Source organism: Coloeus monedula (assembly GCF_965178545.1).
Source record: "Coloeus monedula genome assembly, chromosome: 9".
In the NCBI taxonomy this organism is placed as follows: Eukaryota; Metazoa; Chordata; class Aves; order Passeriformes; family Corvidae; genus Coloeus; species Coloeus monedula.
Window position 1 is genome coordinate 15,854,780 of NC_138789.1, and position 18,468 is coordinate 15,873,247.

The 18,468-nt window shown below is 40.6% G+C and overlaps 1 protein-coding gene across 6 annotated transcripts in view; it reads left to right on the top strand.

Moving 5' to 3' along the window:
- The first annotated feature begins 1,188 nt into the window (after positions 1-1,188).
- ZNF644 (zinc finger protein 644) overlaps positions 1,189-18,468 on the top strand; it is a 50,163-nt gene continuing 32,883 nt past the window's right edge. For 5 of the 6 annotated variants that reach the window (XM_082287114.1, XM_082287116.1, XM_082287117.1 and 2 more), the window contains exon 1: positions 1,189-1,229. The gene's annotated coding sequence lies outside the window, so the exon portion shown is untranslated. Of the gene's footprint in view, positions 1,230-1,416; positions 1,515-18,468 lie in introns of those variants that run through there. The other variant, XM_082287115.1, reaches the window with a different exon arrangement.

Consider the following 18,468-nt stretch of genomic DNA (forward strand, 5'->3'; position numbering starts at 1 on the left):
TGCCAGTTTGGCATTGTTGGCAAATCCAATCCATGTAAACTGTATTCTGTCACTCATATAATTAGACTTGGTATCAAACTCAGGACATACCCATCTCCAGGGAACTACATTTGCTCTGTCCTGCTATTTGTCACAGTGAAACGTTGCTGATGTAATTTTGCACCACTGCAGTCATTTCCTTATGTTATGTTTTTTGCTTGCTCAGTTAAGAGTTTTGAGATGGTGTCAAAAACCTTACTTAAGTCAAGGTGTAACAGATCGAGCACTACTCACATCCAAGGCCTGTTATCCTGTCACAGCTTCGGATGAGTTTGGCTTGATGTGATTTTTTTGACAAATCTATGTTGGCTCTAATTTATCACTTCATTAGTTACCATGTACTTAAAAGATGTGTGATTATTTGCTTCAGTACTTTTCTGGGAATACAGGCTGAAATGACTGACAGTGCTTGGCTCTACCTGTTCCCCCCTTTTGAATTGTATGTGCCCTGTTATTCCTCTTCCTGTCTCCTGACATCTGTTGTCTCCCTGAGCTCTCTGACCACCGCTCACACCTCTAACGTTGCCTTTATCAGCTTCTCACTCTAGTGTGAAATTCTCCGGGCCCAGCAAGTCTGAAGGGAAAAAATTAACTCACCTAAGCAGTCTCTACGCACTTACCATTCTCCCCTGACTCCGGGAGAATTCCCTCTCTGAGCCGGGGTTTGCCTCAGCAGCATTAATCTCAGGGAAGAATGGCACCGAACTTTTTGTCACCTCGTGGCTTCCCGCCCCCCGGGCCGTGCCCGCTGCGCTCAGGTTCCCCGCGCCCCCTGGGCCCGTTCGCAGCGGCCTGAGGCTGCCTCTGCCTCCCCGCCGGCTCGGGAGCGCCCCGGCGCAGATCCTGCCGCACCTGACCTGGTTTCCCAGGCCTGGGGGGAGGTGAGGAGAGGCCGCAGGGCGGGCAGCGGCCGCGCTGGCAGCCGGCGTTGTGCGCCCGGCGCCTTTGGGGAGCTGCCCCGGGCGAGCCTCGCCCGCGGGGCCGGTACGGGCGCGCGCTCTCCCTGCGGGGGAAGGGAGGTGATGCCGTGCGCGTGCGTTCTCCGCCCATCGCGGGGCGCGTGCGCGCGCGTGTGTGTGTATGCAAGTAGCCGCGCGCGGAGCGGTGGGGCGGTCGGGAGGTTTGCGCGATGACGTCACGACGGCGCGCGCAGGACGTAACCCCGGCGTGACGCACAGCCCGGCGAGCCCGTGAGTTTCCCGTTACGATTTATTTTTTTGTATCGCGCCCCCGCCGCCCCCGCCCGGCCGCGAAGTGGGGGGGAGAAGAGCGGGAGGTGCGGGGCCGCGCGGGCCGGGGGCGCGGGCCGGGGCCGAGCGGAGCCCACCCAGTCCAACCCGGGCCGGGCCGGGCCGACCGCCCTAGCGGCGGGTGGCGGAGCGGGCGGCTCTGCCCCATCCTGCCGCATCGGGAACATGGCGGCCGCCTCCGATCTGGTGCGGCACCGCGGCTCGGCCGCAGCCGCCCGCCCCGCGGTAAGTGGCCGGGCCGGGGCGGCGGCAGCGGCGGCGTGGCGGAAATCGGGCAGGCGCAGCGGGCACTGCCCTCCCCGGCCTTTCCCTCTCCAGCCCGCCTCGTCGCCTCTCTCTGTGCCCACCAGCGTCCCTCGCCACCTCCCCAAGCCGGCGAGCGGCGTTCCCGGTGCCCCGGCCGGGCGGGACACAAAGGGCTGTGTCGAGGAGGGTTTTGTTCGGTCACATGAAGCGGCGCAGCCAGTGAGCGCGGAGCGGGGAGGGGGAGCGGGGCCGCCGCCATTGCCAAGCACGGAGAAGCTGGGCAACCCGGGGCCGCCGCTCGGGGCCTGAGGCCGGGGCGCGCCGCCCGGGGCCGGGCCGGCGGCAGTGCGGCCGGGGAAGCCAGGTAATGCCCCGCAGGCGGGGGCGGCCGAGCGGGACGATGCTGTCGCTCGAGGGTGGCCGGGGTCACCCTGGGGGCCCCGCAGGCGTCCGTGCCCTACCGCCGCCCGCCCCGGCGGGTCCCGCAGGGCCGCCCGCGCCCCGCCGCGCGTCTCCCGGGTGCGGGTCCCTCCCACACTGCCTCCCCGTGCTGGTGGCCAGTCCGGGAAAGGTTGTGCTGCCGTCCTGGGACAGGGGGAGCGTGCGCTCCTCCCCCTCCCCTTCGTTCCTTTCCTGCTTGGCGTGCAGCGGAGGAGCTCTGAAACGCCCGGTGTCGGTACCAAGGGCTGGCGAGTCCCCGGCACGCCGCGGCGCTGGCCCGTGTGCCCTCCGGGAGCGGTAGTAGAGCTCCCGGCGCAGAAGTGGTTTACAACAGCAGGTAAAAGTTACCAGTTCTGGTATCAAAGTCCTGTGTTCGGGCTGCCAGCAGCTTCAGGATCTGGCGGTTTCTCTCACAAAGTTTGTGTTACCAGGTTGCAGTGATGAGCATCATCTTGACAAATGTAACTTGCGTGAAATGTGGAAAGTTTTTTTTTCTTATGGCTTGTGTGTAATCTTCAGCCTATTGGAAATAGTTCTGTTGTGGTCTGTAAACTGACAAGTCACAGTGGTAATGGAAAACAAGTATGATATATCAAAACAGGTTTCCATCAGTGCTGTACCGCTCTAGCCCTTTAGGCACAACCTCATTTGCACTGATATTCTGATTCCTGCCCCCCTTTCTAGCACATAATTTAATTATGAAGACTGTGTCGTGGAACTTCCCTTTCAAACGCATATGAGGAATAAATGTGCACCAGATTTTAGAGTAAGAAGTAATTTCATGTTGTATAGAGTAATGAATTAACACCTGGGACAAAGACTCATAAGAGGCTGATAAGCATTTGTGGAATTCAGCTATGGACTGTTATCTCTTACTGACATTTTTTTAAATACAAGTTGCAACATAATTTTTTGATTCAAATTAGGAAACAAATTTTAAAGAGAAGATTCTTCACAGTGGAGGGTGAAGTGCTTCAGAATTTTGGTAACTTAATGTGATTCTTCTGTATAGGATTCTTTACTACCTGACTTGTGCAAGGTTGGCGGTTTGAGGACAGAATAAATGGACCAATTAGACAATGCAAAGTAAATCTGGGGCATCTTTTAGTGGGTCACTTAGGTGCAGAGAAAATGCAGCAATTTTCTTATTGGAGAGGAGTTTAAGTAGAGTGCATGAAAGAGCAGCACAGTGTGGCAGTCCTGTTACACTGACTTAGAGTCAGAGCTGATGTTGCAAACCTGTCTAATGCAACTGCAGAGGGATATGGTGCAGAGTTATACAAGAATTACAGTGAGAATTGAAATGAATAATCTTCAGGGTATCTTCTTAGAATAGTTTCTTCTGGTGTCTAGTATTCATTGCAACAGATTTCTTTTTTACTGAAAAGACCTACCCAAGGAACAGGAATCTTGTAGAGGAAAAAACCTGTAATGTCAGCAAAGAGACTTGACTTTCTTTTTATACTTTTTTTGTTTTCTTTTGCTCAGTCTGTATGATTTTTGGTCTTTTTAATTTAAAAAAGTCCTGGGCAAATATCACTGTAAAAAAGCCCCCAAAACCAACCAAACAACCAAGGGTGTACTGTTTTGTTTGTTTTTTTTTTTTTTTCAGAAGTTTCATGAAGTCTAGTGTCTGATTTATACTTAGTAGCACTAGGAGGAATATGTCTAGGAAAGTATGAAAGTTCTTAAGTGAAGGCAAAAAGGGAGTCGAAATCTCAACATGTGGCCTAGCTAGTAGGAGAAAAAAGCACTGACCACTTAGAGCATCTTTTTGAGGTTATTTAGTACAGAAAAGATTGATTGAAGTATCAGCAGCTGAATAAACAGGATATTAAACAAGAATGGCAATGCCTTAGACATTAAAATAACTGAATTTCATATGGACACTGGAGTCAAGGGTTGTTAGTGGAATTTCTTGAGCAATAGTTTGTGCTTACACTTGCAAGTATTAGAACAGCCTACTACTATGTATACTTTTTAAATTCAAGCCTTTTCAGGTCACTTATGACGGAAATTGAACTGAAAAAGGAGTAAAATTCTCAATAGTAATAAAACATACACATGCTCACACGCAGTTATTAGTTTCAAACACTTTCAGACTTCCAACCACTTTGCAAAAGATCTGAGAACTTAAAACTGGAGAAAATACAGAATAGTTATGTGACTTGCTCTGCAGCTTCGCCTGAAGTTGGTTTGAATTAAAGATTTTTGAACAGCTGCTGATTCACTGTGTCAGTAACACTGTCCTCATATTTTTACGTTTTCAAGCAACTTTTTATCTTCAGCAAAGTTCAAGTGATGTGACTGTCAGAGGCCTGCCTTAAGGTACTTGTTTTGTTCCCTCTGTTCTTTTAGTAAGAAACATTGCTCTAATATTAGTTACTACAAGCCACATTCAGTTTGTTTCCGTTGTGCTCTGGATTGCAGAGCACTATGTATTATATATCCAGAGACTGGGAAATGACAATAAAATTAAACAATGTTGTACTCACTTAAATTGATTTTGAGACTGAGTAAACTTGGTATAATCTCCAAAACTGGGTTTGTTCAGATGAAAGTAATGTCCACCCTACTTCAGAGCATAAAGGAATTCCTAGTGAAAAAAACCAAAACACGTCTGTTTTCTCTGAAAATATATTCATTGGTCTTATTGAGCACTCTGCCTGTAACCCAAATCTGTAAGCTGATTTTGATAATTAACATTTTTATTTGCTGCATAATTTTTTTTTCCAATGTAGATGCAAACTTCCTATTTGTAGTGCATAATGAGCTTACGTTACCTGTGGAAATTGTGGTTGTTGATCATTCTGGCTGATGTACATAAAGTTACTGTCAGACTGAGTTAAAGGGTTTCATAAGTTTGTAGTATCATGAAAAAATATCCTTTTTATGCCTGATTAACAAAAAAAATCAGAAGACCCCAAACAAAAAGCTCACATAAATGTTAATGCCTGTATACATTGTGTCCCTTAGATCAATTAATAGGAACCTTTCATGCAAGCAGTGATGGTAGAAGGCATGCCCACATTGTTCACAGATTTGTAGAAAAGCTCTTTAAGCACAAGGATGAGAAATGGCCATGTAAAACCAGATGGAAATACCGTGCACCTCTACAGTGCAGTAATCCTGTGGGATGTAATTTGATGCTCAAATCACAGTTCTCCATCAAGAAAGAGCATGTAATGACTTTGCATAAACTTCTAATGTGTGTTGTTTTCAAAATTTGAAAAAGCATGATAGTCAGCCATGGGATTTACCTGTAGTGGTAGAGGAGAAGGAGAGCAAGCTTTTTAAAATTTCATAATGAAATTTATTATAACATAATTACATATAAAATAATAATTAAGAAATAAAACAATTTTTAAAAATATGTAGTTGTGCTGCCTTTCTGTCACTGTTTAACTGCACACAGCAGCTGTTAGGCTGACAAAGTGTTGCAGCCGTGTCCTTACATTGCCAGTGAGGTTAAATGGGGGAAGACAGTGGCTTAACAGTGTGTATGCATGTTTTGGTTACACTAAATAGTAACTGATACAATACTTTTGAGCAAACTTGGGAATACAGAGAAGTCTCACTCCAGTAGAAGTAATTGTAATGGGCTTGGTATGGGAACTGATGGTTCATACTTAATTCAGATACTGGAAATGGAATTCTCTAGCTGATGTTTATTGATTGATATTGAATGCTTTGTCTTACAAATAGTTAACTGGTTTAAGGATGATGGGCTATTTAGTAATTCAGTATTTCTTGAAACTTAATCCAGTTTATGCAAAGTTCATGCTCAAATCAGAATAAAGGTCACATTGCTGGGTTTGAGAATATTTCAGGCCTATTGTTAGTGTGTTGTAACTTTTCAGTATGCTGAACACTACAAGTTAGATACTTATACTTAATTGGACCTTTTTTTTTTTTTTTCATAAAAGGACATTATTTTGTGAGTATTTGAATGATTGTATTTTTTGCTTGCCATAAATGACTGCTTGATAATCTTCATCTTTACAAAGTAGTAGAGCAGGAGAGAGGGTGCATTTTGGGAAACAGGATGGGAGGAATTGCAGGTACCTTATTGATAGGTCCAATTATAGCTGAAGACGTGAATTGAGATCATTGTACCTTCCCTGTTCTCTGGACCAGCTGTTAACACCCACTTGTAAAAATATTGTCCACAGCAAAGTATCTCTTCTGTAATTTACCTTTATTTACAGGCTTTAGCTGATGCATCCATTTTTAGTTTGAGTGAAAGACAAGGAATTCCTTAGCAGCTGTAATCATTGAAATGTAATAATGAGTCCCTTCTGCTTGCCTTTTCACAGAATAATAATTTGGTAGATTGATAGCATTGAGTTGTGCTTTATCCCATCTACTTTCCCAGTGTGGCTCTTTGGTAGGGTGAGGGGTGGGCTTTCCAAAAAAGGCATACAAAAGGAGGTCAGGTGGCTGCTTTTGAAAAACTGATCCTAATATCTGCCCATAAAGTGTGGCAGCTCTGAAGCTGCTCCTTGCTGCTGCTGGTAGGAAGTGGCTAGTGTGTGTTACCTGCCTGGCTGCAGTCAATGGGTGGTGGTTATGGTTTAGGGTTTTCATTGGTTTGGTTGGGGTATTTTTTTGTTTTGGTGCTCTTCAGTGAGTGTTCTGGCTAAAAGGTTTTTTTATTCTATTTTAGCTTCAGTTTTTATCTTCTGGAGTGATTGTCCTCTGTATATTTCTGCTGTTTGCTTCTGCTTCTGCTCAGCTCTCCTGGGAGCACTATGTGATATAATTTTTGATGGTTACTTTTGGAAAGCCCTTAATGTTCATAATGTTTGTTGCTGATACCTTTCTTCATCTTCAGATGTGGGCATATACAACAGTTTTGTGACTGTAGAGTTTCAGGAACTGTCTCTTATGTTAATTTAGTTTTCTGGATTTATCTTCTTCAGTCAGAAGAGTTTGGAGGTTTATAGAATTTGTATCCTAAAATCAGGCTCCCAACAACCAAAACAGTGGTTGTAGTTTATTGTATTTATCATTACGTTTATACTTACGTAGGTTATTGTATTTATGCATATAAGAATATTGTGTGTTTTTATGAATGTTCTTAGGAGCCTTCACCAAAGACACTGGATTCTATGTTCTCCCCTGTGATAATGGGTAGGGAGGGCAGAGAAGGGGAGTATTTTTTTCCAACAGCTGTATTTTTGTTGTTACTACTAAGTCGGCTCAGTATTAGAAACAATATTTTCAACAGAGAACAGGCTCTGCCTGCAAAATTCCAATATAAATAACTTTTTTTCTTCACACAGAAGTTCTGGGTTTCTTGTTTTAATACCATGGCTATGAGTGTATCTTCTGTGAGAAAGTCTTGATTGTGTGTGCTGTCACAGGGAGTGGGAAGTGGCAGTTCTGCAGCTGGCTTCTCGCAGTTCTCTCCCACACTGAAGTGAGTACTCTGCCCTTTTTTGCTTCCTTTTTCTTAACATACTTATTGACATATTGAAATCACCTAATCTTTTCTGTTCTTGGGCAAAACTTTAAAACTGAGAATCTGTGGCATGTAATGAAAATAACTGCACTGTATATGAATTGTAGTGAATATTAGCACTCTGAAGTTACTTTAAAAAAGAGTTTCTCATTTTCTAGGAAGTTAAGAACAAAATGGCAGTTAGAACTCCCTAATCAGGTAGTTATCAACAAAAAAAATATGTTGTGACAGTTTTTTTGCTGGGGTAAAAGGGGGAAGGTAAGTTGGGGGGGACATGCGATGGTGAATTATCCTAGATAAGCTGCAGTGAAAAAATTGGAGGGGTTTGGAGCACTTACAGAATGGGAGGGGGTAGAGCTTGCATGTCTGGAATGCAAGTTGAGCTGAAGTGCTGCAGAAACTGAGGTGGAAAGTTGGCTTGTGTTGTTACATAAACCAAAGATAGTAGGTACTGTCCATAGTCTTTTTAGATCTTTGCTTTGGGGAAACCTTTGAAGGTTTGTTTTGTCTGACTTGTTTTCTTATAAAAGTGGTTTTGGATAGTGATTGTTTTTTTCTGTGTCCTTTTACTGCGTTGGACAAAAGTAACTTGAGTGATGAAAAGCAGTAGACTTGGTGAGCTGCTTTAGCATGGATTCTTACAGACTTCTCCTTTTGTTAGTGTTTTGAAGTAAGGTGGGTACATCACTAGTGTTCCGTGCCATATTCCCCTAAATGCCAAGCCCTTGTTCCCCAACTTTCGAGGTGGTGAGACTTGCTGATGAAGTTCATTGTGATTCTCACTGCTGTGCATGTGGCTGAAAGACTGCTGTTGCTTTTCAATGTTTTGCCAACAGTAGTGAGCGCTAGAAGGCATAAGGTATTTTTGCACAAAGGAGAGTGCAAAAAATGGAAATGATGCTTGGGAGAAGCCATTCAGGTTCCTATAGAACTGAAACGTCACAGTGTTTCTAAAAATACTGTGCGGGTACTGTGGTAATTCATTTTTAGAAATCTCTTTTAGACAGTAAAAACAACTTCTGAATTTGCCTTCTGTTTTTCAGTCCAGTGAAGTACTACCAGAGGTGAGCAGAGATGATGACTTGTCTAGCAAGGAGTTATGTCAAGAACAAACAAGCGGTTGTGTTTCTTTGTATATCTTTATAGATATTTATCAACATTTGTATATAGACAAACAGTTAAAAGTTGGAATATTGTATTATGGAAGATCATACGAAGTTCCAAATGAAGGCAATATGTAGGACAATGTACTGACATTCAGTAAAACTGAAGGCATCCAGGTTCTGTAGTCTCTTCAGAAGTTCAGCTATGTCCATTAGGAAATCAGAGAGGTGAGTTGATAGTTTTGCATAAGAAGTACTTCAGTATTGCAGCAGGACCTTTCTTCCTCTCATTTGGAGCTTTAATGATGAGTTAGTTTTTGAGTTTTGGTTGTTTTGGTTTTTTTTTTTTTCTTGCGGAGCCATTTTGAGAAAAGTAGGTTTATTTGACTTCTGCAAGGTGATCACTTCAATCTTTAGGATATTGGGTGCTGTTTTAAATAAAGTTCTATTTAATGTATTTCTAGTAACTTGGCTTTAAGTCTGTCTAGTAGGCTGGTCCTGAAGCATGCTAATGCATACTATTTGCAAAGGATGTAAAAAGGAGGGAGGATTAATTAGTGATCATCTGTGTTGTGGTTTCCATGATCTTCTTTAAACAAAGTTTTCTTCCAACTTAGTGATGTTGATACTAGGAGCTAGGGTGCTTTTGTCCAAAGTAATATCTCTGTGATTTCACTTTCATTCTGACAAACAGTTTTACCTTAACTTTCCTTCCATTTTTAAAAATAATTTTCCAGAATGCCATTTTCAGCAGGAAAGGGTGCTCTGGTTTTTACATGCTGGAGGCTGTCCTCTTTCTTCATGTTTTCTGTCACTGTAGGTTCATTAGCATTTCTTCCTTTCCTTAAAGGAGATTTTAGCATTCAGAAATAAAAACCAAACCTGCATGATTAAATTGGCAGCTATTTAAAAGAATGCAGAATTGTTAAACTTACGAATACTTTTCCGCAGGACAGTCCTATTAGTGTAAAAAACCCACCTTAGTCATCCTCCCCCCCAGCCCCCCCAATCCTGACCAGAAAACAAAAAAAAACCACCTCCACCTCAAAACTCCCTTGGCTTTTTAAGACTAAAGTACAAATCTGAGTGGTTTATGGCTGCCTATACCTCATAAAAAATCAAAGATACAAATATCACTGTTTTTCTCTAAATATTGTGAATTCCAAACAGTTGTCTGGTAGGCCAAAATATCATCAAGAGCTTTGGTTAGGATATTCTGAAGGCTTAATTTTGGAGAAGTTGACCTGTTCTTTAACTTCCTTTGTTTTCTGTTTTATTTGTTCTCAGAATTTCTTTAGTTTTGTGAATCTGAGCATAAAGACAGGTTATTTCTTAAATTTGTAATAATACCTTACATATTTCTGTACTTTTATTAGAGTTCTGCAGAGTCATTCGTAGCTCTTGTTTTCTCTGAAGCTGTTGAAGTTGATTAAGTAGGTATTGAGTAAGTTCTGAACCTTTTTATCAGAATTGCATTAATTTAGTGTGCTTCTATATGTTGTCCTCGAACTTAAGGAAAAGTTACTCTTGCTCCTTTTATCCATTTAAACCACAAGATTTCATATTCATACGTATTCTCTCAACATTTAAGTGTTGGTTATATTTTCTTTAGTGTTCCAGTGGAAAACAAGCATGAGGTAACTGGAGCTAACCTTAAAAAATCTAACTTGTATGCTTACAAAATTCCCAATAATGAGGAAAAATAGTAGCTCTGGGGCCAGTCAGTAGGCAAATAGTCAGCTGAATTTATGGGCCCAAAAGTAGGCACAGAACCTCTGTTGATGTAGAGCACTAAGCTTTTGGGACATATTAGTCAATATCATTGTGAATTTATGAAGCCTTCGAACAAGGTGTTCAGGGAGTTTTTATTTTAACTATGAATGTCCAAGACAATGGCAAAGTTTCCTTTATCTTTGGTGCTCACTTCCGTTTGTTTTAAGAAGCTTTGTTATTACTGCAAATAAACGTAAGCTTTATACTTGCTTAACAGCAAGAAAATATTTCTGTCTTGGGATTATGTCCTTTTTAGGGTGGGAAACATACAGGTTTCTTTGCTTCAGTTAAAAAACTGAAACAGAGTAATGATGTGAATGACTTGTGTCATTTATACTCTGATTTTATGCAATCTTAGCCCATGCAGATCCAGTTCTTTCGTGCTGTCTTAGTAATCCAGTGTAAAGCATATGAAACGGGCTTAGAGTGTCTTGTCTCTTCTGTTATTTGAGTTACTTTTGCAAATTTTGTTGGGAAACCTGTTTTGGTTAGGATAACTAACAAATCAAGTGTATATGGATTCTTTAGCTCCAACCAGATGAGATGCCTAAGGACAGCCAATGAGCCGGATATGCACAGGTGAGGATAACTAGTGTGGCATGCTGGAAATACCAAGTTATTCCATTTGCCTTCATGTATTTGGAAGAACTGATTCAAATAGCAAAAGAATCAAAGAGTAAAAGCTTTTGCCTGATTGATAACTAAGCAAAAGAAGTGAACAAGTCCACAAGCATTTAAAGGGTTCAAGGCTGAAAAGAGAAAGATTGATGAAGCCCTAATCTTAAAGTGACACCTGTATAGAACTGCCGTATCTTCTTGCAATCTCCCATGGAGACTCCATAGATGTTTATTAAACAGTTTAGAAAGTAGACCTCAAAGTACTGCATAACAGCAGAATACTTTTCGTGGAATAATTTTGTAGCAAAGGCGTGACTTTACAAAACGCTTTGAAAATTTACTATAGGAAACACTCCTGCATGATGACTGTATTAGTAATAAAGCTTGTGGACACTGTCCAATTGCACACAGGGACCCCGAATAGGAGCTTACTAACAAGACATGGATGCTGTGTCCGAGCTGAACTGCGGTTGTGGTGCTGGTGGTGTGTGACTGGCTCCATTGAGTGTTCACAATGGTAACTGGTGGTCACAAACTACATTTCAGAGAGGGATGTGGAAGCATTTGCTCCAGCTTGCTTGCCAGGTCTGGTAGTATAACCTGAGTTGCAAGATGTGTGTTGTTCCTATTCAAAAAACACTAATGCAGCTATCTGGCATGAAGGTGTAAAATGAAACACAGTTGGCTTAATTAGGTTGCATTGCTGCAGCTTATCTAAGGTAGGAAATAGTTTTTACCTGTTTCTGTAGGCAATGGACAATGCTGGAAACTTACAGTGTCACCAAACTGAACGTGAACACTGAAAAGTTCGGAGAGGAATGGCTGTTAAGGTGGTTGTGTTGACAGCATGTTATAACTTTCCTTCTTCACCAAAACCATTCCTCTGTCACCAAAAAGCAGGCTCCTGCAAAATGAAAGGAAGTCTTTATGTTACTGCTCGAGTATATGTGACTCCCCACAGTGCTCTTTCATAGATTATAAAGATTATAGCTTGTATATCGACCCAATTAGGACTCATTTTGTAGCTTCACTTCAAATCTGATAAGCAGTGGCTAAATCCTATTGTATGAAATAAGTGTCTTTTATTTGGAAAAAAGCTTTTGCTGGAAGAATGGCAGTGCTGGGATTTATCTTTTTATGTGATTGTTTTGGAGTTTATATTATGGGGGGATTGTTTTATATGGTTATATTCTTCATCCTGGAACATTCATTGTAGTCACAGCTTAGTCCTCTGGTAAGGAAGAAGCCTGTTTGGGAGTTAGCAGTGCTGTTTACAGAGGGTAATACTCCAGACTGTCTACTCTGTCCTCTGCTGGAAGGTACTGTCATAGGGATATCAGAATAAAATCTCTGCCGCACCAATTCAGAGTTCATCGTAACCCTACCTTCATTTTAAGTGTAAGCCCTTATATATGAGATATTTCTTAGCACTTGATGAGCAAAGCTTTGCTTATGAAAAGTGTGCATGAAATCTCTAGGAAATTTTTGTTAGATTTTACATTTTCACGGGCACAGAAAATACACTTCCTCTGAGGCTAGGAACAGGAGATTCCCTTTCCTGCCATGGTCAGGAAATGTCAGAAATGCTGTCTAGACAGACAACAGCAGGCATTAGAGCTCGTGATCCCAGCATAGATACCCTTTCGACTGGAACAAACTTGGAAAGAACTGAATTTGGACTTAGGATTCTGTTTTGGAGGGGGTACTTATATGATAATACCAGTTCACTATTTCCTCCCATTGCTGTTATAAATGTTTATGTAATTCACTTCTGTTCTGTACTGCTTTCTTTCAAACTGTCATGATAACAAGAAAGGGAGATTTTTTTTTAAAAAAGGAAAAAAGAAAAGAGTAATTTATCACTAATTTTGAACTGTAGGATTTTAGGCTCAACCTTTTTTAAAATCTGCATTGCAGTTTTAATTCAAGAAAGTGTTCCAAGTTTTGTCATTTTTTAAGACTTTAGAAATAGAGAGAAAGACTTGGAAATGAATGTGTACACTAGTTTGCCTTACAGCGTAGAAAATTCAGAGATATTCAGAATAAGTCTATTAAGAAATTGGTTTTGGCTCCAGCACTCGCTTTGATGTCGTAATCTGCGATCTGCGAAGGGTTCAGTGGCTGCTGTCGGTGCTGTGACCGAGGCGCAGCCTGCGGCTTGGTGATCCTGTATTGGGCTGTGTGTTCTTAGCGCCTGCAGGTGGAAATAATGAACTGCAGCGCTGATCTCCCCTTAAAGTATCCTTTAGTAGCAAACTGTTCAGTCTCCTAAATGTGGGGTTTGGTCGTTTGGGGCTTTTTAAAACGGGAGCTGCCATGTTGTTGTATTTCCATTAGTGTAAATATAAATTGAGTTGAGTGCAGCGCTAGAGAATACTGATAGGTGAGTACAGTGGACTGAAGATGGTCTGGAGGGAGGCATCTGAAGCGTGTAGCCAGAGAAAACTGCTGAGCAGTTTGCTGCCTTTGGGTTTATACAGAGTTTGCAGGAAGGACTGTTGGCTATGAAACAGTGTTAAAGCTGGAAAGAAAATGGCTACCAGAAATCATTGTTGCTACAGTAACAACATGGCGTGATTATTAATGTGCTGATTTAACTACTGTTAAAAATGTTGTGTGAGATACTGCCTTGAAGTAGAAGTGTCCTTGAAGGGAAGAGATGTTTTAATCTATTTAGATATTAATGGATATGATCAGGCATTCTTGTTTTAGAATGCCAGTCTATTTAGTGGATAAAGTCATTTCTATTAAATATTTTTTAAAACCTCATTATTGCCTTCTCTACACTAAGAAATTAGGTAACGGTTTTAAATTTTATTAATAAACATAATGTCCCTATAAAACAACTTGCGAGGAAAAAAACAGTACAGAGATACTATTTCACAAAATATGTTGTGTCTGATAACATAATTCTGGCTTTCTGAAATGAAGCCCTGAGTGTTTTTTCTGCATGGAGCAAAGCTTTTTTTTTTTTTTTTTTTTAAGATTTTTAAAATATTTTGAGTTTGAAATAAATATGCCCAGCCTACATCCTATTTGAAGATTTATAAGTAAGGATCAAATATATAAATAAGGGTCAGATTATGGAGTGGAATCTGCTTGGGAAATTGTATTGTATTTTATTTCATAAGGATGTAACTGTGTGCATTGTGTAGTAAACTTCTCACAGGTTTTCAAGTAATAGATTGCAGTAACATTGAGGAATTTCAGAGTTACTTTATGCAGTATGTCAGGAAAGGGATATGTCAAGTTCAGTGAATGTGTGAAGAATAATTGATGCATTTCTGTCTCTATCAGGATTCCACAGGTGGCAGATTGATGACAGGTATGGACAGACAATAAACTGTGTCTGCTCTTCATCAAAGTCCCATATGTATGGTGTGTTTTATACCTAGAGAAGATGCCATTTTTCTGTACTTTTTTCACCTTTTGGGGTTTTGGTGAAGCTCTGTGTCGGACGTCCTTGACTGAAAAGGCACTGGATTCGTTTACTAGAGGTGGGGCTGGTAAACTATTTACAGGCATGAGTGCCAAATATGCATAAGATAAAACTTTGAAGTTGTAGAAAAATGAGTAGTATGTGAAGACAGATGTTTGAATGTAGATGTAGAATGGTGTTGCTTAGTGGTGCACAAAAGGGGATGCACTAATTTGATGGATACAATCTTAAACTTTTTTTTGCTATTATGCTTAACTTGGCCTGCTTCATGTTTTTATTAAAATTCTGTAGTTCTGGAGAAAGGAGAGGACAACACTAAAAATGTCTAACATCACAGTTTGGTATTTTAAAAACAAGCTTTGAAATATAAGAGGCTGTTTTCTTAAAATGAGCTGCCTCAGATGTTTCTAAAAGCTTGCTGCTTTTTTTGTTTTTTAAAGACAGAAAAAGCATGTTTTTTAATTAAGGCTTTTGGTTCCTTAGAAGGCACTTCAGTGATCAAGCTTTCCTGGTTTGTATTTTCAGTTACGTTTCAGCTGAGAAATGGGAGGTGCAGACTTGGACTAAAATTTTTAAAGGAACCATAATCAAATTTTTTATGAGGTAGGGAAGATTTTGTGTAACTGTTTCCTGGAATGGTTTTATACAGTGCCTATAGAGTATGTCACTGTATTTTGAGGTGCTCTGTGTAAAGTGTACATGATGATTTTGTGAAGGAATATATATATATATATATATATATATATATAAATGCAGACTGGGCACAAAGTGATTGTATAACTGGAAGGTTAGGGGCTGTTCCTGTACAGGCAATGTATTGGCAAGATTTTGCTGACAACATAATGAGTGGAGAAGTGTTCAGAGTCAAGGGTGATGCCAAGGATGTGTACAGTGCCATTAGTAGTTCGGAGTGGAGAGATGATGTCATTCTGTGCTTTAAGCTTTCCCTATTTGAGAAAAACTGTTACTTAAGGTATATAAGTGCAGCAAATGAAGAGCTAGTTCGTGTGGTCAAGATGAATAGGCTGAAGGGTGACTGAAAATGTTTGGATGTTTATTATGCGAGTGGTAGGTTGAGCTGTAGTTTAAACGGATAGGGAAATTGTAAAGAAGGTGAATTATTTCTCTGTAGCTTATTGCTTATGGTAAATCTCATTGTGAAGAATGCCATTCAATTTTAGTTGGGTATTGATGGACTGTAAACTTTTCAATATCAATGATACTTAGAAAGTTGTGCCCATCTTAGCTGAGGGGGGAAACTGCATTGGTAAGTCACCTTCATAAACAACATGTTAGTATTTTCTCTTAAGGTCTTGAAATTATAAATGTTTTCAGGACTCCCATCTTCAAACTGATGCTTCCGTTTTGTGCTTTTATGATGCTTTCATTTGTATGTTGATCGTTACATATTTGCTTACTGGATAATGTATGCTCAAAGTAAATAGCTCTCAAATTGTTTGTTTCCTCTGGCTTCTCTGTGGACATCTTTGAATCTTTGTAGTGTGCCTGTTGTGTACATCTTTGAATGTTTGCATCTGATCTGTTTAGAGAGGAAAAACAGTCTTTTCAACCAATATGTTTTGTTAGTCCAAACTCATGCCTACCTAGAATACTTTTCGCTGTGATGACTTTTCAATTTTTTTTATTTATGGTATGCACATTTTTGAAATAATTAAATCTCTTGTTTGACCTAATTGATGGTATAAACAGCAGTTCTTTTTTTCATTCAAGCTACTCTCTCAGACTACTTTTTTTCCTACTGTGATACGCCTATTAATGTTGCATTCAACTACTTACAATCTTGTTTGGACTGAAGCAGCTTCTCAGTCTGAGGTATGATCAGTTGTGTTCATTTCCTATGCTGTGACACATTTCCTTGAAGTGTTTCACCGTCCCATACGGAGCATTGTCAAAAAGCAAAACTTCCTACGAGTAGAAAAAATGAGAGATTTCGACATTTCCACGTGAAAGCCCTACCACAGCTTTGGGAACTGTGCATGTGGCTTTTACTGTGATGAATAGACAAAGGAAGAACTGTAACTTCTTTGAACTATTTTCCCCATAACTCTCAAAATCTAGCAGGAGATTCAAAATGCAGGAGGCAGTCTTCTCTCTTGCAGTCCCTTGCTTGCTTTTGTTCACTCACTGCGGATTCTTTGAAGTCAGAAGCATCTCCAGTAAAAAGACTTAAATTTTGTCTCTTCATGTTATAAAGTGTTAAGCTTTTGCTTAATTTGACTTCTGGGTAATTCAGGCTTCAGTATAGTATCTGCTCTTAAGTACCGCTCTTCATTAACTGTTTTAAGGAGACTGATTATTATTTTTTCTTTACAAATTTAATTTTGTTAAGTGGGATTGTGGCATATATAATTCAGTTGGTTAAACTACAGTTGGAATAGCATAGATGGAGAGGTTCTACAAATTCTCAGAGGGTATTAATTTTGTGGTTTTAGAACACCTCATGTTTCAATTCAAATGATTATTTAATCTACACTGAATGTTAGTTCTAGATATTTGTGAGTACTGAAAGTAGATTAAGTTGTTTTTGTACTTTTTAAATAGAAATCAAAGCTCCTTCTGCAAATAGAAAGCAGGAAACTACATTTTGTACAGACAAGGTCATTGCTGACTACTTGTTTGGAAAATGGCGGTATAGGCTTGTCTTTAAAGAGCTTTTCAGCTCTGTTAACTGATAGAGGAGACTCTAGTCGGCTAAGTTTTTGCCTTTTCAGTCATTTTCTGAAATTACTTTATCCCTGATACTGTATGTACAGTTTTGGCATGAACTTCTGGGTTTGTTGTAATAGCCTTTTCTTAGAGTAATCTCTGCTTTCTGCTGGCTGTTTTTTCCTGCACTGATATTTAGGATTGTTAGATTTTTATAAGTTGATAGATGTTTTCCAGAGCTGCAATGAAATTTATTCATGCCCCACACCCTGCTTTTGAATTTAATGCTGGGATGGTCATATCCTCATAAATGTAGCTGCTGCTCTCGACTAACTAATAATTTTTTCTAAGCCGTGAAGTCAAGACTACAGTTGCAAGCCTTTTGCTATGTCATGTCAAGCTGGTGGAATTGACTGTTTAGCCACAGTTTATAGCAACAAAAGTAGTTTGTATAGTATAGTTACTCTAGTCTTTGTTTCTGCCTCTTTCTTCCTACTCACACAGGCATAATCAGCTATAGGGGCAAAAGCTGGTTTTGTGTTAAACAACAACACACAGCGAAACAAAAACCATCGAACAAACCACCTGAAAAACTTCCATGTGAGTTACATTCCTGGCTGCAGCCATTCTGGGAGAAGGTTGTAGTTAAAGGTGGTTGTGTCTTTTCCCAGATAGATATAGAAATGTCAGTTTTAACAGAGATCTGTTACTAATAAGGGCTGCATAGTAAATAGATGGATCAAAACTCTTGTCAGGATTACAACAAATTTTACTTAGTCGTTGTACACCTTTGCATTCTAGTGTTTCTTAAACTTTTCCCTCAGAGAGGGAGGGGTGTGTTGTTAGGAGATAACTCTTGCTATAAAAAAGTTTCAGTCCATCTTTTTGTTTAGTGTCACTGGGGGTGCACTTGTGATTGCTCTCATCTCTGCCATTTCTGTTTTCTTCCACTTCCTGTTCACTGCCCTTATCAGAACAGGCAGCTGCTTATCGCTGTTCAGAAGCCTGACCATTTTACAGCAGTCCTTTTTCCCTGCTGTGGTCCCCCTTCTCACTCTTTGAATATCAAGGCCTCCAGGTGAATGCTCTGCACCTACATTTCTTACTCAGTCCTGCATCCTTTTGATGCCATCTTTTATTACCTGGTATGGGAGAGTGAATTTCATTCTCGCTTCCTTTCCTGATAATGAGAATTAACACAGGCAAATTGGAGCAAAAACATTTATGATGTTGAAATCCTAGCCTTTCCCTAAGGAAATTTTTGGAGAAGTACCTTGCTCGAATCTGGTGGTAAAGAATGTCAGGCGCTCAGCTATTTCAAATGTCATCACCCTTGAAATTAATAGTAGGTGTTAGAGTTTGATTGTACTGGAGTGAGAGGAATCTTATTTGACAGCAGAAAGACCTTTGAGAGGAGAGGTGAGTGCT